This window comes from Emys orbicularis, chromosome 15 (assembly GCF_028017835.1).
Source record: "Emys orbicularis isolate rEmyOrb1 chromosome 15, rEmyOrb1.hap1, whole genome shotgun sequence".
NCBI classification, from domain to species: Eukaryota; Metazoa; Chordata; order Testudines; family Emydidae; genus Emys; species Emys orbicularis.
The window spans coordinates 12762995-12787307 of NC_088697.1; the positions used below are offsets into that span (position 1 = coordinate 12762995).

The following is a 24313-nucleotide window of genomic DNA, read 5'->3' on the forward strand; positions in this document are numbered from 1 at the left end:
CTTCTGCTCCCTTCCCTCAGATGGGTCATCTACTCCACTCTCCGCATTAGTACCTGTAGAGAGAACATGGAAACGATTGCTCACCTGTATCTCCATTGCTGGTACATGGACGCTCCTCTTTCTCCTTCTGGAGGTCACATGCTGCCAAACTTCTTCTTCATCCGTCTGTCCCTGCTGCACCTGCTCTGAATCTTCAGAACATTGTGGCCGTAGAAGCATCTCCTGACGTCTGTCCAGGAAATCTTCATTTTCCCTTATGCAACGCAGAGTCGATACTCGTTTCTCCAGACCTCAAACCTTCTCTTCCAATATGGAGACCAGCTTGCACTTTGTACAGACAAAGTCGCTTCTGTCCTGTGGAAGAAAGACAAACATGGCACAACCTGTGCAGGTTACAACAGCTGATCGCTCACCTTCCATATCACCTTCCTCTTAAGAGCTTCCTCAGCTGTTGCAGGAATTACTCAGAGACACCTGCAGATGAAAGCCTCAGTGCGCTCTCTCCAGGCAAACTCCCTCTGTTAGCCTCTGCTGTTCGCCGCTCAGCTGGTTCGCTGCTGACTGCCCTTATATACCAGTCAGGCCCACTCAAGGCCCACCTAGAACAAAGCACTCCCAATTCACACTTTTCAAACAAACAAGCAAGCAATCAAGCACACGGTCAAACTGACAAACTGTCCCAGCAACAGACACTCAGATACTCACCAACACAGCCCCCCTAATGCAGCACTTAGCGTACCTCCTCTCGGACAGCAGGGCGGGTTAGATGGGTTGGAGGTTCGGGGGGGGCAGTCAGAGGACAGGGAGTGGTTAGATAGGTATGGGAGTCCCGGGGGTCTGTCAGGGGGCGGGGGTGTGGATAGGGGTCCAGGCAGTCAGGGGACAGGTAGGGGATGGAGTCCTAGGGGAACAGTTAGGGTGGGGGGGTCTCAGGAGGGGGCAGTCAGGGACAAGGAGAAGGGAGGCTTAGATAGGGGGTGGAGTCCCGGGGGGCGCTTAGGGGCAGGAGTCCCGGGAGGGAGTGATCAGGGGACAAGGAGCAAGGGGGGTTGGATGGGTTGGGAGGCAGTCAGGGGGAGGGGCTCCCCCCCATGGAGTGTCCTCTTTTTTGAAAGTTCAGATATGGTAACCCTACTTTCCACCTTCCGTTTCCTAACTAACTCCTGCCTGTTAGTCAGAATCAACCCTAAAATGCCCGTCCCCCTGGTTACTACGTCCATCTTCTGAAGCAAAGAGGTGTCCCCAACACATTCCAAGAACTTACTGGACACTTTGTGTTTGTTTAATTCCTTTTCTAACAGGTGTCTGGGTAGTTAAAGTCCCCCGTCCTCCCCCCTGTTACTAATTGTGTTTTGAATATTTCTGTTATTTGCATGATAGAGTCGAGAATATCAATCTGTGGGGAAAGAGCCGGGGGGAATTGAGATGTGACGTGACTGTCCTGTTCTGACACGTCCCCTTCTTGCCATGACAGGCTGCAGCGTTACGTCCCATCCTTCCAGGGACCAGGGAAGGGAAATGGCTGCCGTGGAGCCAGCTCAGGTAGGGATTATCGGGGAGTTGCTGGTGGGCTCCTGTTGGTGGGAGAAGGGCAGTAAAGACATAGGAGGTGGGTGCTTCTGGGGATGGTCAGGAGGTGGGAGGGGGCAGGAAATACACAGGGTGGAGAAAGGGAGGGGGAGAAGGTGTGACAAACCTGCTGGGATTACAGTGGGGCCTAGATTCTAGCAACAGACCCATGGGATTTGTGGGTGGAAATTCCCTAATTGCTCAAGAGGAAACACCCCCCCCTCCCCCCTCCCCCCCGGACTGGGCTGGGGAAACGTACCAGACTCCAATACTGGAGTCTGAACCTACTAGCCAGAGGGCAACCCCCAGTGAGGCCCAGGGAAGACACCCCACCCCATCCCTTCCCATCCAACCGCTGGTACTGGGGAGGGTGTTGGGATTCCTACCAGGGGGCTGTCCCTGGAGCCTGCTGGGGGCTCCATCACCTGTATCAGCTTCTGGCTGATAGATGAGTGTTGAATGTGAAGACCCTTGCCATCTCTGTCTGCTAGAAGGGGTGAGGGGCTCTCTCTCTTTCTCCCCTTACCCTGATGCCTCCTGGCTGCTCTGATGGGGAGGGGGTGGGATCCTGCCTGCCTCCCAGAGCTTCCATGTGATTGGCCCTCCTCCCCTGTGAACGGTAGGGTTGTCACTGGGCAGCAGGTACTGAGTGTTGGACTCTTGCTCTTCCAGAGGCCGGTGACTTTCGAGGAGGTGGCTCTGTATTTCACCAAGGAAGAGTGGGCTCTGCTGGACCCCGCTCAGAGAGCCCTCTATGGAGATGTCATGCAGGAGAACTATGAGAATGTGACCTCGCTGGGTAAGGATTCCTGTCCCCTCAGTTCTTAAAAGGGGAAATGAAGAGTTAAGGTTCACAGTGCACCCTCAGCTTTGCCCTGTTTCAGCGACACCCCGACAGGCCAATGACCCATAGACCAGCACTCTGCCCTCCCCGCGACAGAACACTTTGGGAGCAGAGCGCAGTAGCACGAACGCTAACACCGTCTCTTTGCTAAGGCAAAACTTGGGGATAGGTCCGATGTAGGGAACAGAAGCTGCCTCCCCCTGGCCTGCGCTCAGACACTGAGCCTACTGCACACAATCCATCTTGGACTTTCATAATGTCACCACCTCTTTACCCTTCCAATGAGGATTCCTTCTGAGCCGTTGCCTTCACTTACCCCTCACTGAGCCCCGGAGCCCCCTAGCATGTATGGCACCAGCCTGCTGACAATCCTTGTGGCAAGAACACACCCTTGTGCACCTTTATTGATGCCGCCTACACCACTCAGCACTGAAATGAGGAATACCTGGTCCTTCCAGTTTCACGTGCACCTCTCTTCGTGTCACAGCTCTGCCAGGCTGCTCCAACTAATCCCTCCGCCATTCATGTAAAGCTACAGCTGGCCCAGGGCACACTGCTGGAGTGCCTGCGGAGAAATGGTGGTGTTCAATCTGAGGAACATAAAACACACAGTGGCATGTTCTTAGTCCTTCCTTCTGGCGATCAATACATTTTAAGGCCAGGGGAGACTATTAGGTCATCTAGTCTGACCTCCTGTGTAATACAGGCCATGGAGTTTCGTCTGGTTACCGTTGTAGTGCGCTGAATACTTTGTGTTTGATGAAAACCTCTTCCGGAAAGGCATCCTGTCCTGACTTGAAGCCTTCAAGAGGTGGAAAATTGGCCCCTTCCTTGGATAGTTTAACCTTTGCACCACCCTTACTGACCTATTCCCAGTGACATTTGCCAGCTCCAGGGCTAGGGGGTAAGGGCAGAGTTAAGGTTGCATTGCAGGGGTGGTGTGTAGTTTAATTCTTCATTTCCTGGTTTTCAGAGGTTTTATTTTTCACCACCATCCACATGCTGGAAGGGCCCGAGGCAGCACTAGGCAACCTTCACTCTGTTTAATGTAGTTTATGGGCGTTTAATTTCCTTGATTTTCTGTTTAATGGACTTTTTTGCCACTGTAACTGCATCGACACTACAGCTTTTGCTGCAATTTATGTCAGGTAGGGATGAGATTTTTCACATCGCTAACTGACAGAGCTATGGGCTCAGAGGTAGTTCCAGCACCTCAGGTGACAGTCCCAAGGGCGTCTCTGTGACCCAACCCGTCACAGGAGGATCTGGTGGGGGGTAGGAAGGTGAGGATTCAGGGAGTCAGAGATTGTAGCACTTCACTGAGGCTGCTTTTGCTGAAGTCTCTAATGACCTGTCCCTAGGCAGAGCTCAGAACCAGCACTCCATCCTCCTCCTCCTCCTCCTCGACCTGTCAGCTGTCTGACACCACTGACCGTGGTCATTGTCTTGGAATCTGATCTTCCCTTATCCTCTCCTGCTTAGGGTTAGGGTGGGGAGAAGTAGTAACTGGAATGGGATGTTTAGGTTGGATATTAGGAAAAACTTTCCAGCTGTGAGTATAGCTAAGTACAGGAATACATTACCAAGAGAGGTTGTCGAATGCTGGTCACTGGAGGTTTTTAAGAAGTGGTTAGACAGATGGTCTGTGTCTACTTGGTCCTGCCTCAGGGCTGGAGGGTGGACTAGCTGACATCTTGAGGTCCTTTTACCCCCGTGTTTCTGTGATTTGATGATTCCTTATCCTAGCCCTTCACTTTGACTTTGTCTCCCTCTGGAGAATGGGGGCTTTTATTTAGTAGTTTTTTTAAATGAAAAATATGCATGGGTCAGCTTCCCTCTCAATTTGCTTTGTTAGTCACTGGGTGTGAAGGAGTGAATTCCTCTTCTGGGATGGGGATGTAATTCCTGTTGAAGTCGCATAGGCCTGCCTCCGTTTACATGGAAACACAATCCAGGACTGTCCACATATGTATGAAGCACACTGGACAATGGAAGTCTCAAAGACTGGAGGTTAATGTGTAATGACTGGGTTCGAGGGAAGCAGAACACGGGAATACAACTGCCTTGCACTTTTGGACACAGGAACTAGGGTACAAACAGACTGGGCTTAAGTTTGCTGCTATCCAGGGCAAAAAGACAAGGCAACAGAGAGAGAACGGTTGCAGATTGGTCTGGAGCTCAGTCTCTTAAGCCTGAGCTGCAGTGTCTATACCAGAGGTATGTGTACCCCTGGGTTCCGCAGAGGTCTTCCAGAGTTGCTATGGAACAATCACTGGCCAACTCAGTACAAAGTAAAATTTCATACAATGACTTGCTTATGCTGATCTATATATTATACACTGAAATGTAAGTACAATTTTATATACCAATTATGTATTTTATAATTATATGGTAAAAATGAGCAAGTCAGCAATTCACAATGTGCGGTGACCCTTTTGTATTTTTAGGTCTGATTTTGTAAGCAAGTAGTTTTTAAATGAGGTGTAACTCGGAGGTACGCAAGACAAATCAGACTCCTGAAAGGGGCACAATAGTGTGGAAAGCCACCAGTCTACACAGCTGTTTTTAATGTGCTAGCACCTACAGTGGAGCACCCATAGGGAGACACATCTCAAAGAACCATCATTGATGCACAAGTTGAGTAACTTCTTCTTTTGCGTGTTACCTGATCTCACTGGTCTTCTTTCCTCTGAGCAGGGTTCCCAGTTTCCAAACCCGAGGTCATCTCCCAGCTGGAACGAGGGGAAGAGCCGTGGGCCCCAGATCTCCAGGGCTCAGAGGAAAGAGAGATCCTGAGAGGCAGCGGCATGGGTGAGGGATCATTAAACCTACTCAGTGCTTGAAGGAAACAGCTGGGATTCCCAACAAAGACCTTGTGAGGTCTCTGGGTTCAGGATGGTCTCTCAGGGCAGATACTGTTCATGGCTTCCTACCCATCCTAACTCCTGGCAGTAGTTCCTTCCCCAAACTCCCTTCTCCCTGGGGAGTGTTTGGATGGGAACTGGATGCAGAATTGATCCCCCCCCTCGCCCCTTTGGGGAAGAGTTTGGGGAAATTCAGTCCCTGTTTTTTCTCCATCTCCAGCTATTCTCTTGGTTTGTTCCCCCCTTTTCCCTTCCGCTTTCTGAGGTTTTTCTCTCTCTGTCCCATCAGGTGAGGGGATGGTGAGAAAGACCATGGAGCAGAATCCTCAGCAGGAAGATGATGAAGTGGAACCACAGGGGGCATTATTGCAAAGATACACAGGGAGTGTGTCCAGGAGTTGTGAGCAGGGAAAAGGCTCTCAAGGGCAGCACGGGACAGAGATGCGGCAGAGAAACCAACCAGCGCAGAAAGTTGGAATATCTGTTAATTATCAGGGAACTCACAGAGGGCTCAAGGAAACCACGGCCCAGCAGAGAATCCTGACGGGAGAGAGAAATAACACAGGCTTTGAGAGCGGGAAAAAGTTCAGGAGGCGCTCACACCATCAGAGAATCCACACTGGAGTGAGACCTTATGGATGCTGCGAGTGCGGGAAAACCTTCACTGAGTGCTCAAGCCTTATTCGCCATCAGCAGATCCACACAGGAGAGAAACCCTATAAATGCTGTGAGTGCAGGAAAACATTCGCTCGGAGCTCAGAGCTTATTATGCATCAGAGGATCCACACAGGAGAGAAACCCTATGAATGCTGTGACTGCAGGAAAACCTTCGCTCGGAGCTCAACCCTTATTCTACATCAGCGCATCCACACAGGAGAGAAATCCTATAAATGCTGTGAGTGCGGGAAAACCTTCGCTCGGGGCTCACACCTTATTGTCCATCAGAGGATCCACACAGGGGAGAAACCTTATGAATGCAGTGAGTGTGGGAAAACCTTCACTGAGCGCTCACACCTTATTCGCCATCAGAGGATCCACACAGGGGAGAAACCTTATGAATGCTGTGAGTGCGGGAAAACCTTCACTCGGAGCTCACAGCTTATTACACATCAGAGGAGTCATACAGGAGAGAAACCCTATAAATGCAGTGAGTGCGGGAAAACCTTCACTCAGCGATCAACCCTTATTGGCCATCAGAGGATCCACACAGGGGAGAAACCTTATGAATGCAGTGAGTGTGGGAAAACCTTCACTGAGCGCTCACAGCTTATTCGCCATAAGAGGATCCACACAGGGGAGAAACCTTATGAATGCTGTGAGTGCGGTAAAACCTTCACTCGGAGCTCACAGCTTATTACACATCAGAGGAGTCACACAGGAGAGAAACCCTATAAATGCTGTGAGTGCGGGAAAACCTTCACTGAGCGATCAACCCTTATTTGCCATCAGAGAATCCACACAGGAGAGAAACCCTATGAATGCAGTGAGTGCGGGAAAACCTTCACTGAGCGATCAACCCTTATTCACCATCAGCGGATACACACAGGAGAGAAACCTTATGAATGCAGTGAATGCGGGAAAACCTTCACTCACAGATCAGGCCTTAATATACATCAGAGGATCCACACAGGGGAGAAACCTTATGAATGCAGTGAATGCGGGAAAACCTTCACTCACAGATCAGGCCTTAATATACATCAGAGGATCCACACAGGGGAGAAACCTTATGAATGCAATGAATGCGGGAAAACCTTCACTCACAGATCAGGCCTTAATATACATCAGAGGATCCACACAGGGGAGAAACCTTATGAATGCAGTGAGTGCAGGAAAGCCTTCACTGAGCGCTCAGCCCTTACTCATCATCAGCGGATACACACAGGAGAGAAACCCTATAAGTGCTGTGAGTGTGGGAAAACATTCGCAGGAAGATCAGGCCTTAATAAACATCAGAGGATCCACGCAGGAGAGAAACCTTATGAATGCAGTGAATGTGGGAAAACCTTCACTCGGAGATCAGGCCTTAATACACATCAGAGGATCCACACAGGAGAGAAACCTTATGAATGCAGTGAATGCGGGAAAACCTTCACTCAGAGATCAGGCATTTTTCGCCATCAGAGGATCCACACAGGAGAGAAACCTTATGAATGCTGTGAGTGCGGGAAAACCTTCAGTCGGAACTCACACCTTATTGCACATCAGAGGATCCACACAGGGGAGAAACCCTATAAATGCTGTGAGTGTGGGAAAACCTTCACTGAGCGTTCAAACCTTATTCGCCATCAGAGAATCCACAAAGACTAGCGCCCCATGAATGCTGAGTGCAGGAAAACCTTCACTTGGAGCTCACAGCTTATTACACATCAGAGGAGTCACACAGGAGAGAAACACTATAAATGCAGTGAGTGCGGGAAAACCTTCACTTGGAGCTCACAGCTTATTACACATCAGAGGAGTCACACAGGAGAGAAACCCTATAAATGCAGTGAGTGCGGGAAAACCTTCACTCAGCGATCAACCCTTATTGGCCATGAGAGGAACCACACAGGGGAGAAACCTTATGAATGCTGTGAGTGCGGGAAAACCTTCACTCGGAGCTCACAGCTTATTACACATCAGAGGAGTCACACAGGAGAGAAACCCTATGAATGCAGTGAGTGCGGGAAAACCTTCACTGAGCGATCAACCCTTATTCACCATCAGCGGATACACACAGGAGAGAAACCCTATAAGTGCTGTGAGTGTGGGAAAACATTCGCTCGAAGATCAGGCCTTAATACACATCAGAGGATCCACACAGGGGAGAAACCTTATGAATGCAGTGAATGCGGGAAAACCTTCACTCACAGATCAGGCCTTAATAGACATCAGAGGATCCACGCAGGAGAGAAACCTTATGAATGCAGTGAATGCGGGAAAACCTTCACTCGGAGATCAGGCCTTAATACACATCAGAGGATCCACACAGGAGAGAAACCTTATGAATGCAGTGAGTGCAGGAAAGCCTTCACTGAGCGCTCAGCCGTTATTCACCATCAGCGGATACACACAGGAGAGAAACCCTATAAGTGCTGTGAGTGCGGGAAAACATTCGCTCGAAGATCAGGCCTTAATACACATCAGAGGATCAACACAGGGGAGAAACCTTATGAATGCAGTGAGTGCAGGAAAGCCTTCACTGAGCGCTCAGCCCTTATCACCATCAGTGGATACACACAGGAGAGAAACCCTATAAGTGCTGTGAGTGTGGGAAAACGTTCGCAGGAAGATCAGGCCTTAATAAACATCAGAGGATCCACGCAGGAGAGAAACCCTATAAGTGCTGTGAGTGTGGGAAAACGTTCGCAGGAAGATCAGGCCTTAATAAACATCAGAGGATCCACACAGGAGAGAAACCTTATGAATGCAGTGAATGCGGGAAAACCTTCAGTCGGAACTCACACCTTATTGCACATCAGAGGATCCACACAGGGGAGAAACCCTATAAATGTTGTGAGTGTGGGAAAACCTTCACTGAGCGTTCAAACCTTATTCGCCATCAGAGAATCCACAAAGGCTAGTGCCCCTATGAATGCTGAGTGCAGGATAACCTTCACTTGGAGCTCACAGCTTATTACACATCAGAGGAGTCACACAGGAGAGAAACCCTATAAATGAAGTGAGTGCGGGAAAACCTTCAGTCAGCGATCAACCCTTATTGGCCATCAGAGGAACCACACAGGGGAGAAACCTTATGAATGCAGTGAGTGTGGGAAAACCTTCACTGAGCGCTCACACCTTATTCGCCATCAGAGGATCCACACAGGGGAGAAACCTTATGAATGCTGTGAGTGCGGTAAAACCTTCACTCGGAGCTCACAGCTTATTACACATCAGAGGAGTCACACAGGAGAGAAACCCTATAAATGCTGTGAGTGCGGGAAAACCTTCACTGAGCGATCAACCCTTATTTGCCATCAGAGAATCCACACAGGAGAGAAACCGTATGAATGCAGTGAGTGCGGGAAAACCTTCACTGAGCGATCAACCCTTATTCACCATCAGCGGATACACACAGGAGAGAAACCTTATGAATGCAGTGAATGCGGGAAAACCTTCACTCACAGATCAGGCCTTAATATACATCAGAGGATCCACACAGGGGAGAAACCTTATGAATGCAATGAATGCGGGAAAACCTTCACTCACAGATCAGGCCTTAATATACATCAGAGGATCCACACAGGGGAGAAACCTTATGAATGCAGTGAGTGCAGGAAAGCCTTCACTGAGCGCTCAGCCCTTATTCACCATCAGCGGATACACACAGGAGAGAAACCCTATAAGTGCTGTGAGTGTGGGAAAACATTCGCAGGAAGATCAGGCCTTAATAAACATCAGAGGATCCACGCAGGAGAGAAACCTTATGAATGCAGTGAATGTGGGAAAACCTTCATTCGGAGATCAGGCCTTAATACACATCAGAGGATCCACACAGGAGAGAAACCTTATGAATGCAGGTAATGCGGGAAAACCTTCACTCAGAGATCAGGCATTTTTCGCCATCAGAGGATCCACACAGGGGAGAAACCCTATAAATGCTGTGAGTGTGGGAAAACCTTCACTGAGCGTTCAAACCTTATTCGCCATCAGAGAATCCACAAAGACTAGCGCCCCTATGAATGCTGAGTGCAGGAAAACCTTCACTTGGACCTCACAGCTTATTACACATCAGAGGAGTCACACAGGAGAGAAACCCTATAAATGCAGTGAGTGCGGGAAAACCTTCACTCAGCGATCAACCCTTATTGGCCATGAGAGGAACCACACAGGGGAGAAACCTTATGAATGCTGTGAGTGCGGGAAAACCTTCACTCGGAGCTCACAGCTTATTACACATCAGAGGAGTCACACAGGAGAGAAACCCTATGAATGCAGTGAGTGCGGGAAAACCTTCACTGAGCGATCAACCCTTATTCACCATCAGCGGATACACACAGGGGAGAAACCTTATGAATGCTGTGAGTGCGGTAAAACCTTCACTCGGAGCTCACAGCTTATTACACATCAGAGGAGTCACACAGGAGAGAAACCCTATAAATGCTGTGAGTGCGGGAAAACCTTCACTGAGCGATCAACCCTTATTTGCCATCAGAGAATCCACACAGGAGAGAAACCCTATGAATGCAGTGAGTGCGGGAAAACCTTCACTGAGCGATCAACCCTTATTCACCATCAGCGGATACACACAGGAGAGAAACCTTATGAATGCAGTGAATGCGGGAAAACCTTCACTCACAGATCAGGCCTTAATATACATCAGAGGATCCACACAGGGGAGAAACCTTATGAATGCAGTGAATGCGGGAAAACCTTCACTCACAGATCAGGCCTTAATATACATCAGAGGATCCACACAGGGGAGAAACCTTATGAATGCAATGAATGCGGGAAAACCTTCACTCACAGATCAGGCCTTAATATACATCAGAGGATCCACACAGGGGAGAAACCTTATGAATGCAGTGAGTGCAGGAAAGCCTTCACTGAGCGCTCAGCCCTTATTCACCATCAGCGGATACACACAGGAGAGAAACCCTATAAGTGCTGTGAGTGTGGGAAAACATTCGCAGGAAGATCAGGCCTTAATAAACATCAGAGGATCCACGCAGGAGAGAAACCTTATGAATGCAGTGAATGTGGGAAAACCTTCATTCGGAGATCAGGCCTTAATACACATCAGAGGATCCACACAGGAGAGAAACCTTATGAATGCAGGTAATGCGGGAAAACCTTCACTCAGAGATCAGGCATTTTTCGCCATCAGAGGATCCACACAGGAGAGAAACCTTATGAATGCTGTGAGTGCGGGAAAACCTTCAGTCGGAACTCACACCTTATTGCACATCAGAGGATCCACACAGGGGAGAAACCCTATAAATGCTGTGAGTGTGGGAAAACCTTCACTGAGCGTTCAAACCTTATTCGCCATCAGAGAATCCACAAAGACTAGCGCCCCTATGAATGCTGAGTGCAGGAAAACCTTCACTTGGACCTCACAGCTTATTACACATCAGAGGAGTCACACAGGAGAGAAACCCTATAAATGCAGTGAGTGCGGGAAAACCTTCACTCAGCGATCAACCCTTATTGGCCATGAGAGGAACCACACAGGGGAGAAACCTTATGAATGCTGTGAGTGCGGGAAAACCTTCACTCGGAGCTCACAGCTTATTACACATCAGAGGAGTCACACAGGAGAGAAACCCTATGAATGCAGTGAGTGCGGGAAAACCTTCACTGAGCGATCAACCCTTATTCACCATCAGCGGATACACACAGGAGAGAAACCCTATAAGTGCTGTGAGTGTGGGAAAACATTCGCTCGAAGATCAGGCCTTAATACACATCAGAGGATCCACACAGGGGAGAAACCTTATGAATGCAGTGAATGCGGGAAAACCTTCACTCACAGATCAGGCCTTAATAGACATCAGAGGATCCACGCAGGAGAGAAACCTTACGAATGCAGTGAATGCGGGAAAACCTTCACTCGGAGATCAGGCCTTAATACACATCAGAGGATCCACACAGGAGAGAAACCTTATGAATGCAGTGAGTGCAGGAAAGCCTTCACTGAGCGCTCAGCCGTTATTCACCATCAGCGGATACACACAGGAGAGAAACCCTATAAGTGCTGTGAGTGTGGGAAAACATTCGCTCGAAGATCAGGCCTTAATACACATCAGAGGATCCACACAGGGGAGAAACCTTATGAATGCAGTGAGTGCAGGAAAGCCTTCACTGAGCGCTCAGCCCTTATTCACCATCAGCGGATACACACAGGAGAGAAACCCTATAAGTGCTGTGAGTGTGGGAAAACGTTCGCAGGAAGATCAGGCCTTAATAAACATCAGAGGATCCACACAGGGGAGAAACCCTATAAATGCTGTGAGTGTGGGAAAACCTTCATTGAGCGTTCAAACCTTATTCGCCATCAGAGAATCCACAAAGGCTAGCGCCCCTATGAATGCTGAGTGCAGGATAACCTTCACTTGGAGCTCACAGCTTATTACACATCAGAGGAGTCACACAGGAGAGAAACCCTATAAATGCAGTGGGTGCGGGAAAACCTTCACTTGGAGCTCACAGCTTATTACACATCAGAGGAGTCACACAGGAGAGAAACCCTATAAATGAAGTGAGTGCGGGAAAACCTTCACTCAGCGATCAACCCTTATTGGCCATCAGAGGAACCACACAGGGGAGAAACCTTATGAATGCTGTGAGTGCGGGAAAACCTTCACTCGGAGCTCACAGCTTATTACACATCAGAGGAGTCACACAGGAGAGAAACCCTATGAATGCAGTGAGTGCGGGAAAACCTTCACTGAGCGATCAACCCTTATTCACCATCAGAGAATCCACACAGGAGAGAAACCCTATGAATGCAGTGAGTGCGGGAAAACCTTCACTGAGCGATCAACCCTTATTCACCATCAGCGGATACACACAGGAGAGAAACCCTATAAGTGCTGTGAGTGTGGGAAAACATTTGCTCGAAGATCAGGCCTTAATACACATCAGAGGATCCACACAGGAGAGAAACCTTATGAATGCAGTGAATGCGGGAAAACCTTCACTCACAGATCAGGCCTTAATAGACATCAGAGGATCCACGCAGGAGAGAAACCTTACGAATGCAGTGAATGCGGGAAAACCTTCACTCGGAGATCAGGCCTTAATACACATCAGAGGATCCACACAGGAGAGAAACCTTATGAATGAAGTGAGTGCAGGAAAGCCTTCACTGAGCGCTCAGCCGTTATTCACCATCAGCGGATACACACAGGAGAGAAACCCTATAAGTGCTGTGAGTGTGGGAAAACATTCGCTTGAAGATCAGGCCTTAATACACATCAGAGGATCCACACAGGAGAGAAACCTTATGAATGCAGTGAGTGCAGGAAAGCCTTCACTGAGCGCTCAGCCCTTATTCACCATCAGCGGATACACACAGGAGAGAAACCCTATAAGTGCTGTGAGTGTGGGAAAACGTTCGCAGGAAGATCAGGCCTTAATATACATCAGAGGATCCACACAGGAGAGAAACCTTATGAATACAGTGAATGCGGGAAAACCTTCAGTCGGAACTCACACCTTATTGCACATCAGAGGATCCACACAGGGGAGAAACCCTATAAATGCTGTGAGTGTGGGAAAACCTTCACTGAGCGTTCAAACCATATTCGCCATCAGAGAATCCACAAAGACTAGCGCCCCTATGAATGCTGAGTGCAGGATAACCTTCACTTGGAGCTCACAGCTTATTACACATCAGAGGAGTCACACAGGAGAGAAACCCTATAAATGCAGTGAGTGCGGGAAAACCTTCACTTGGAGCTCACAGCTTATTACACATCAGAGGAGTCACACAGGAGAGAAACCCTATAAATGCAGTGAGTGCGGGAAAACCTTCACTCAGCGATCAAACCTTATTGGCCATCAGAGGAACCACACAGGGGAGAAACCTTATGAATGCTGTGAGTGTGGGAAAACCTTCACTCGGAGCTCACAGCTTATTACACATCAGAGGAGTCACACAGGAGAGAAACCCTATGAATGCAGTGAGTGCGGGAAAACCTTCACTGAGCGATCAACTCTTATTCACCATCAGAGAATCCACACAGGAGAGAAACCCTATGAATGCAGTGAGTGCGGGAAAACCTTCACTGAGCGATCAACCCTTATTCACCATCAGCGGATACACACAGGAGAGAAACCCTATAAGTGCTGTGAGTGTGGGAAAACATTCGCTCGAAGATCAGGCCTTAATACACATCAGAGGATCCACACAGGGGAGAAACCTTATGAATGCAGTGAATGCGGGAAAACCTTCACTCAGAGATCAGGCATTTTTCGCCATCAGAGGATCCACCAGGAGAGAAACCTTATGAATGCTGTGAGTGCGGGAAAACCTTCAGTCGGAACTCACACCTTATTGCACATCAGAGGATCCACACAGGGGAGAAACCCTATAAATGCTGTGAGTGTGGGAAAACCTTCACTGAGCGTTCAAACCTTATTCGCCATCAGAGAATCCACAAAGGCTAGCGCCCCTATGAATGCTGAGTGCAGGAAAACCTTTGCTGGGAGATCACACCTTATGCGCCATCTGAGAATCCACACAGGAGAGAAACTCTATGAATGCTGTGAGGGCGGGAAACCTTTGCTCGGACCTCAGATCTTATTACACATCAGAGGAGCCACACAGGAGAGAAACCCTGTGAATGCTGTGAGTGCGGGAAATTCTTCCTTCACAGCTCTTCTCTTATTTATCACCAGAGAAGCCCATGGTGTTTTTCATCAACTCCTGTGTCATGCAAGTGTGCGTCCCTCCAACAGGAATGTCCCTCAGTCCCAGGTGGGGGAACCAGGAGTGACCTTTACTAGGTACATAGAGGTTAAATCTACCTGGGCTTTGACTCCACTAGGGTTTTCCATGGAGTTAGCTAGATTGAGTTAGCAATCCTGATATAAAAACACAACTATTTTTTCAAGAAAGAAAATAGCCCATATAGCGGCCAGGGTAACGTAGCAAATCTCCTCACCACTGGACACAACCTCCATCACTTTTCCTAGTCTAACCAAATTTGGAGCATCATGTTTATACTTTTCCTCCCACTGCAAAGTGATTGTTAGTAAACAGGTTCCCCCACTAGGGACAGATTGGCTTATTCCCAGTTGTTCCCATGTTGCACTAGGTTCTGCTGAATAGCAGTTGGGTTTGGTACCATTTTTCTCATAAGAACGTCCGTACTGGGTCAGACCAAAGGTCCATCTAGCCCAGTATCCTGTCTGTCGACAGCGGCCAATGCCTGGTGCCCCAAAGGGAGTGAACCTAACAGGTAATGATCAAGTGCTCTCTCTCCTGCCATCCATCACCTCCTTCTGCCAAACAGAGGCTAGGGACACCATTCCTTACCCATCCTGGCTAATAGCCATTAATGGACTTAACCTCCATGAATTTATCTAGTTCTCTTTTAAACCCTGTTATAGTCCTAGCCTTCACAACCTCCTCAGGTAAGGATTTCCACGGGTTGACTGTGCGCTGTGTGAAGAAGAACTTCCTTTTATCTGTTTTAAATCTGCTGCTTATTAATTTCATTTGGTGGCCCCTGGTTCTTATATTATGGGAACAAGAAAATAACTTTTCGTTATTTGTTTTCTCCACACCACTCATGATTTAATATACCTCGATCATATCCCCCCTTAGTCTCCTCTTTTCCAAATTGAAAAGTCCTAGTCTCTTTAATCTCTCCTCATATGGGACCCGTTCCAAACCCCTAATCATTTTAGTTGCCCTTCTCTGAACCTTGTCTAATGCCAGTATATCTTTTTTGAGATGAGGAGACCACATCTGTATGCAGTATTCAAAATGTGGATGTACAATGGATGTATATAAGGGCAATAAGATATTCTCCGTCTTCTTCTCTATCCCTTTTTTAATGATTCCTAACATCCTGTTTGCTTTTTTGACTGCCACTGCACACTGCGTGGACGCCTTCAGAGAACTATCCACGATGACTCCAAGAATTCTCCTGATTAGTTGTAGCTAAATTAGCCCCCATCATATTGTATGTATAGTTGGGGTTATTTTTTCCAATGTGCATTACTTTACATTTAACCACATTAAATTTCATTTGCCATTTTGTTGCCCAATCACTTAGTTTTGTGAGATCTTTTTGAAGTTCTTCACAGTCTGCTTTGGTCTTAACTATTTTGAGCAATTTAGTATCGTCTGCACACTTTGCCACCTCACTGTTTACCCCCTTCTCCAGATCATTTATGAATAAGTTGAACTGGATCCCCCTAGTCCACATGTTTGTTGACCCCTTCAAAGAACTAATAGATTAGTACAGGGGTGGCCAACGTGTGGCTCCGGAGCCACATGCGGCTCTTCAGAAGTTAATATGCGGCTCCTTGTATAGGCACTGACTCCAGGGCTGGAGTTACAGGCGCCAACTTCCCAGTGTGCCGGGGGGTGCTCACTGATCAACCCCTGACTGCCCCCACTCTACTCCTTCTCTTGAGCCTGCTATGCCCTCACTCCTCCCCATCCGAGCCTCCTGCATGCCACAAAACAGCTGATCAGGAGGGATGCTGAGGCGCTGATCGGCGGGGCAGCCAGTGGGCAGGAGGCGCTGGGAGCAGGCGGGAGCTGCTGGCATTTGCTGTGGCTCTTTGGCAATGTACATTGGTAAATTCTGTCTCCTTCTCAGGCTCAGGTTGGCCACCCCTGGATTAGTAAGACACGATTTCCCTTTACAGAAACCATGTTGACTTTTGCCCAATAATTTATGTCCTTCTATGTGTCTGACAATTTTATTCTTTACTAGTGTTTCAATTAATTTGCCTGGTATTGACATTAGACTTACCGGTCTGTAATTGCCGGGATCACCTGTAGAGCCCTTTTAAATATTGGCGTTACATTAGCTATGTCCTCAATGTAACCATATGTGTAAGCTTCTTGCCCTGGTGACAGTGTGCTCAGAGAGAGGAGACATGCTCCCCCAGAGTCCTGACTGGCTTCATATGGAGTAGTTCCAGAGCATTGCCTGGTGACTCTGTGACAGGGTGGGAAAAGTGGTTTTTTTCAACCTCTGTGACACCTGAAGAAGTGGTGAGTCGGAGGGATTCCCACATTCCGAATTACCCCAGCAGTGTTTCCTCTTTTTGAGCCATGTAGAATGGCTCCACTTCCTACAGTTCCACCACTGAATGTGTCCTATGATTCAGGGTTCTCAGCCCTCTGTGGATCAAAGTTTGTTTTCTTTGCTCCTAAAACAGTAATTTAGGGCCTGAGATGAAAGTGTCACAGACCTCGATGGGGAATTTGAATGGATGTCAAATACAGTGAGATCATTTGGAGTTTAAATCCCAGTTTCCAACTGTTGGCAAAGCCTATTGCAGGACTTTTCCTACTGAGATGGAATTGTTTGCAGATGGGGAGGTTGTCTGGTTGGTTTGTTTTTTGTTTTTTTTTCCCATTACGACAATACTAGAACATTTGTAAATAATATGACTCAAAACTAATGAGTGAAGGAGATTTGAATGGCTCAGAGGAGAATGCAATGGGAGAATCTCTTGTCCTGATTCTGAGTCGCGTAGCCTATAGGACTAACCTGCTTGCTTGCATAGATATATTTTTTCGTATAAGTTTAAGTCTTTGGTTTATTGTAATAGGTTTATAGATTTATATTAAAGTAAGTTTGGCTGTAACGCAAGAGACCTACAGGCCATATCCTGTATGTTAAGCTAAGGAAAGTTAACACATCTATATTAAGACCATTTACCCAGAAAAGTAAAGTTAACCTATATCTTGTTACCTAAATAAATAAGTATTCACGCATATGTCTATAACCTTCTATCTAGACCAATAGATAATGAAGAATGGCATAGGGGGATTTTTTAATGTGGTACCCACAGACTTAACAGGTACACCACAAGGAAACTTATATGTGTCATCAATTCGCACAAACCTACTAGCCTATGGGGTAAGGGTACCCTAACATTTGTGGGTGAGGAATAAAATTTGGGCAATGGAGGAAGGATTTCCGGCACTTGTGCCCTATAAAAGAGGTGACCCACCTCCCTAGAGGACTTCGCTCCGCTCTATCATTTTCACTTACTCTATCTCACTCACTCTATTCTATCTACGATGGCTACTGCTATTAGGAGGCTGTACTGGTTCTTCTTAAACGTTAAGTTTCAAGGGCACTAGGCTAAGCTCGGTTTCCCTGAGCTTTTAGTCTTAGTTTTGTTTATTAGGTTTTAAGTTTGTTAGTCAAGTGAACCCTAAGTTAGCTCTTAGCATTAGTTTTTCTAAGCTCTGCATCAAGCATTGAGAACCCTGAACTGCAAGGCTGGTCCTGTGTCTCTTCCCCCCCCCCGGTTATCGAGGAAGGGGGTAAGTATATTAACCAAAGCTTCGTTGCGTGTAATACTCTATTAGCATCTGTCTCTCTTTATAGCAGTAATGCACTTGTAACTCTGGGTATTTTACCATTTACTTACTATTATTAATTGTAATAAAAAGTCTTTAAGGCTCTATCTGTCTCAGTGTGAGCTTCCTGTCATACCCCCCTGGTCCTTTGTAAATTCTGGGAAGCCTAATTCGAAACAAAAACTTTTATCTTCTAATCAAACAAATTGGCAAGCCTAAAACCAAAACTATTAATATTTTAATTAATAAAATAAAGTAATGTTATTAGCACACCCTAAATCAGGCTACAGTCATCATATTTAACCTGCTCTGGAATGTCTAGTTCTATGAAACTGGATGTATCTTGTGTGACGTGGGTTTTTCCTCTTGAGCGACATTTGGTCACATAATCAGATATTCATTTTATTTGCCAGACTGTAGCTCAGATTTACTGGGGACTTTGAGAAAATGACTATTGACTGAAATAGTCATTTCTTATTTTATTTTTGCTTTTTCTCTGCTCCCTCCATGATGACATGGAGAAACTTCAAGTGCAGTTCAGTCAACAGGAGAGACTACTCCAAGCTATTGGACATGCTCCCGACTGTTTTTAAATTTCCAGTCTGAAATGGTGAACTAGACCACACCCCAACTTGTGCAACTAACTGAAGTGACTGCACAGAATCACGCTGCTGCTCGATTGTTTTAGGTCAATATTGTCTCTGATGATCCGGGGAGAGAATTCCACAGTAACTAACAAAGAAGTGGGCAAAAGGTCCATGTATTTGTTTCCCAAGGTAGTTGGGAAAGAGGCTCTTGTGACAGACTAACACCCGTGTTCACACCCTACACCAGGGGTCTCAACCTTTTTCTTTCTGAGCCCCTCCCCCACCCCAACATGCTATAAAAACTCCAAGGCCCAGCTGGGGTAGGGGGGCAGCTTGGGTCTCTGGGCTACAGCTGCTGGGTGGGGGGCAGCTCTGGGCTACAGCTGCTGGGTCGTGGAGGCTCAGGGCTTCTGCCTTGTGGAGTGGGGAGCATTGGGGCTTCAGGCTTCTGTCCCGCGGGAGACATTGGGGCTTCGGGCTTCAGCTGCGGGGCCCTGCAGACCACCTGAAACCAGCTCACAGGCCCCCGGGGGTCACACTGCCCTATTGCAGTAATGTTTGTACAAGGCGTGATGCTGGCAGAGCAGCTTACGTCCGAGTGTATTCAGGCCAATTGATGTGTGTATTAGTATAGCTCAAAGCGACTGTTAAATGTAGAAGTGTATTGGGTGTTTAAGCATCCTGAAAACTAGTGGAATGTTGTTTGCACTGTTTTCACTTATCTATACCCTGTTACAGTGTAATAGCAAACAGTTACATTGTGTAAAATCCTGTCACTAAATAACCCATCCAACGCCAATTAAGGTTTTTGGAATGCAAAGGAAGAAAAGGTTCATTTCAAAACCAGTGGTCGTAAGAAGCAGGATTCCTGGGGCGTTTGCACTGTTGTTGCACAGGGTGGGAGCAGGGAACTGGCTCTGGCTTAAAGCGGTGTCAGGCTTAGAGAGACTGGGTTCAGAGTTAGAGTTTAGGGTGGGGGTGAGGATTGGGCTACCGTTTTGGTTAAAGGGTTTAGGGTTGGGGGGACCAGGTTATAGGGTAAGGTTCAAGTTGGGTTCCGGGTTGGGGTTTATATTTTGGGGGGAGGGTTTGGCCAGCAGCTGCATAGACGTGCAGGTGACAATGGGGTGCCAACCAATACTGATTTATAAGTAGGGTTTTTTTTAGGTCATTTTAGTATCAGTAGCACGCTAGGGAGGGGGTAGGGTCATGTTTACTACAGGGGACTAACGTGTTGGGGAAGAAAATGGCAAGTTGACCTATCATTGTTAGGCTAAGATTTTTGTCATGGTTATTTTAATAAAAGTCATGGACAGGTCCTGGGCACTGAATCTCAGTAATCTAGAAAGATCTGTTTCTCCATGTGTACTGTCGCAGCAGGATTTTTACATCACAAACTACTAAACATGTGGGAAGAGGGGGCAGGTTCCTCCCCTTTCCCTTCACTCTGAACCACCTGTACCATGCTGGAGGGCAGACAGCCCAGGATGTCTGCAGGTCCCCTTTTGCCCCAGCTCTGTATTGAGATGTCACAGCAGGGGCAAGGCACTAAGCAGAGGGTTGGATCGAGGGGGAAAGGGTACAAGGGTGCACTGTGAGAGATGTAGGGTGTCTTTGCCTACATCACTGATTGGACTTTGGAGGGGGTATGGGAGATGGAGCGTTTTGTGCTGTCTTCCACCGTGGAGTGAGAAGCCAGAAATGTCAAGCTGCCAGGGGATGGGGGGGGAAGCAGAAGCTGCTCTGAGAAGTGCCCTCTATATGTGCAACAGCGAGAGCATCCCTGAGCTATGCTGCCCAGGGGAGCAGCCAACCTCACAGTGAGGGGGATGGGTGACACCCCCCCCAGGACTGGGGACAGTAGGTTACAGGGGGGCAGCCTTAGCCATTCCCCCCCTTGGCTTATGTGTCTCAGTTTCCTCCTCTGAAACCACTTCACCTCCTGCTCCTACCCCCCAGGCACTCTCACCCTCCCCCACTCACCTAGATAAAGACCCCTGACCCCTCTCATTCCCTCCTCCTGGGACATCTGCACCCCTCCACACACACACCCAGCTCATCCAAAATCCCCTCATCTCCCCTCCCCCCCTGCATCCCTCCTGCCCCTGCACAGTCCCCTGAGTGGACCCTAAACCAACTTGCCCCCACTTCACCCCAGCTAGGCCTCGCCCCAACCCCCCCTCCCAGCACCACTGGGAGCCCCAATCCCTTTGCTCACACCCACATTGCCCCACAGCCTCAGTCCCCCCGGCCCCCTTCCCCCCCAAGCCCCTGACCTTGGGCGCCCAGCCACAGCCCCCCCACCCCATTGCCATGTGCCCAACTGAGGCCGCTGGGGGTTCCACTCCATCCCTACACTCCAACCCCAATTGCCAAAATGGTAACTTAGTTGTTTTCCCCCTTGTGCTGGGCTTAGGGAAGAGAAGTCACGCGTCAGAGTCTACTGCCCTCATGCGATGGGAAGGGAGCCAGAGCGACGAGACCGCGAGAATTGTTGAGGCCACGCAAAAGCCGTCCATCTGGGAGCGGAGCAGCCGCTATTGTCAGTGAGAGAGGTGTCTGGTTTGGTGAGGGCTCTGCTCACGGCTCACCTGGCTCCAGGCAGGGACGCCCCGTTGGCTGGGTTTGTAAGAAAAGGTTCCTGACGAGCTGTGGTTACAAGGGAGACAACGTTCCCGGTTTCAGGGGCTGCTCATTTCTCTGGCCAGGAGCAGTGTGTCCTCCACAGCGGAAGGTTGGATCTAGTAGGACGACTTATCTTTCTCCAATGTTTTTCTTTCTCCCTCCCTCCTTTTCTCTCTCTCTCCTGTAGCGTGTTGGCCAAGTCCCTCACTCGCCTCTCCCAGTGTCACTCTTGCAACGTGAGGGAAACGCTTTGTGCACTACAGCAAATGGCCACTTACTGTCACTGTCCCTTGATGAGGGAAATGGTTGGTGCATTACCTGGATTGGCCACCAGATTTCATTCTTGCTCCATATGGGAAATGCTTAGTGACCCCAGGTGGCCACTCGAGGTAATGCACACAGCTTCTCCTTCAGTGCCCCCCACCAGGACCCATTCAACATCCTCCAACCTGTTCCCGCATCCCCAGGCTTGCCAACACTCTGCTCACCCCACCTCAACCTGCCCCCTTTACCTGGACTTTCCCTTGGCCCTCCTGATCCACCCCATCTGCTTCCCCATCTCAGGGCACCCCAACATCCTCCAGGACACCCCATCCCTACACACCAACCCCAGTTGGCTCCAACCTATTTCTCCATTGCTGGGCCCCACTTTCCCAGCACTGCATGCCCTCACGCCATCCACAGCCTGCCAGGTTTCCCTCTCCAATTCCTGTTCCCCCTCGAACCTGCCGGGTTCCCCTTCACAGCCACCCTGGGGACCTCCAACCCCCCTCCACCCTGCCCTTACTCCCCGGATTCTGAATTCCACATTCCCTCAGGACACCTTGGGAACCCTACACTCCTCTATGTCACAGTGCAGCCCCCACCCCATATATCCCAGACAGTTTCATAGACTTTAAGGTCAGAAAGGACCGTTATGATCGTCTAGTCTGAGCTATGGAGCACAATGCAGGCCACAGAATCTCACCCACCCACTCCTGTAACAAACCCCTAACCTATGTCTGAGCTATGGAAGTCCTCAAATCCTGGTTTAAAGACCGCAAGGTGCAGAGACTCCTCCAGCAAGTGACCCGTGCCCCACGGGCACCTATTGGTCGCAGCGGGAAAATTAAACTAAAACACTCTTAAAGGGATGAACTGAGAGGGATTTATTAACTGGGCAGGATAAAGGATAGAGGGGGTGGTAAATGCAAAATAGAACAAAACAGCTGAGTGGTTTACAGAGTACAAGCAGGCTTGAAGCCTAGACCCAACTAGGACCAAAATGGACTCAAACAAATAAAGTTTCAACGTTACTCAGTTTGTTGCTGTAAATGGCTCTAGACTGGATGGAGTCAGCTCGTGTTTCCTCTCTCTCTCATTCAAGGGAATTAGGATCAGGACCTCGAGGACCACGTCACCAGGGATCAGGACCGCTTGGTGGGATGGAACAGGTAAGTGGTTGATGTTTTCCTCTCAATGATCACGTGACCAAATACAGGCCGCTTCCTCAGCGGACAGCAGCCAGCATACCGCGCAAGTCCCTTGTATACATCTCCTGTTGCCAGATAGAGTACCTCGTGGTCATGTGACCCTTTCTCACCCTTTCCTTCAAACTGTCCCGCCTCTGCCTTGTTACCAGGCAGGATAGTTCAAGCATGGGTGGTGGGTGAACCCCTGGCTTGGGAAGGCTAACCCCCCAGCCCCACCCCTTCTGCCCAAACCCCGCCCCTTCTGTGCCCACCAGAGCCTAGCCCCCACTGTAACAGCTGGCCCCTGCACAGTGCCCCCAGTGCCCCACCCCCGTGGCCGCTGGCCCCTAGTAGTCCCAGGACAATGCCCCCAATCTGGACCTTCCCTCTACTGCAAACCCCCCACAGATCCCAGACCAGATCATGGTGGGGAGTTGCCCCATTTATAACATTTCTTGCTGGGAGGGGGAGGGCAGAGAGAAAAGGTGTTTTCTCTCCGTTTCCTTCCTCTCCATTTTCTGTCCCTTCCTTCCCTTCCAGGGTCTCCCCCCACTGGCATTGCAGGTTGTGCGGTGACCCCCTCCCTCCACCCAGGATTCTGGAGCCTTTGCAGCAAAAGGATCCCATGAGATCAGCCGTGAACAAGGGACCACCACCCAGGAGACCCCAGCCTGAAACTAAAGGCAGCTCTGGATTTTGCCTCTCTCTCTTTCTGGGGATCAAGGTCATGTTTTTACAAAGAGCTAAAGAAGCCTCAGCCCTGCCCTCCCCAGGGTCTGAATTAATATCACATTTCCTATGATGTGCTCAAAATAAACAAATGTTTCTAAACCATACGAGTGGCGTTAATTCAGTTATCACTCTTATTCCTTAGGGCATTGCGCCACCATTTCCCAACCTCAATTTCCCACCGAAGAAGTGGGTTGTAGCCCAGGAAAGCTTATGCTCTAATAAATTTGTTAGTCTCTAAGGTGCCACAAGTACTCCTGTTCTTTTAGCAAAACCTTCCTGTGTCTTTTGTCTGAGCCAGGGTATTCAGTTCCATTGAAACCTTCTCTCCTGCAATGGCAGTGGTCAAACAGAGGGCATGTGGCCACCTGCATCCCTGATGGTGAGACCTTCGCTCTCCTCTTCCTTCATGCTGCTGCTGTTATTTCTTGGTATGCCAAGGCTGGAACAAAAGGCTGAGTGCTCGCAAAGGCTTCTGGCTAAACACTAAAGTCAGGTGCTAGGGCAGAAGCAGCTGCCCATGTACCCTCAATGGCAGGAGCTGTGCGTGGTCCCCTCCCCCCCACTTTGGATTACGGGGTGTGTCTCGGTGTATATTGGGGGTCCTGTCAGGGGGTGGGGAGCGGTTGGATAGGCATGGGAGTCCTGGGGGTCTG

At 48.8% G+C, this 24313-nt stretch overlaps 1 pseudogene; it reads left to right on the top strand.

Moving 5' to 3' along the window:
- Positions 1-24313, top strand: part of LOC135889203 (uncharacterized) — a 407029-nt pseudogene that overhangs the window by 12094 nt on the left and 370622 nt on the right.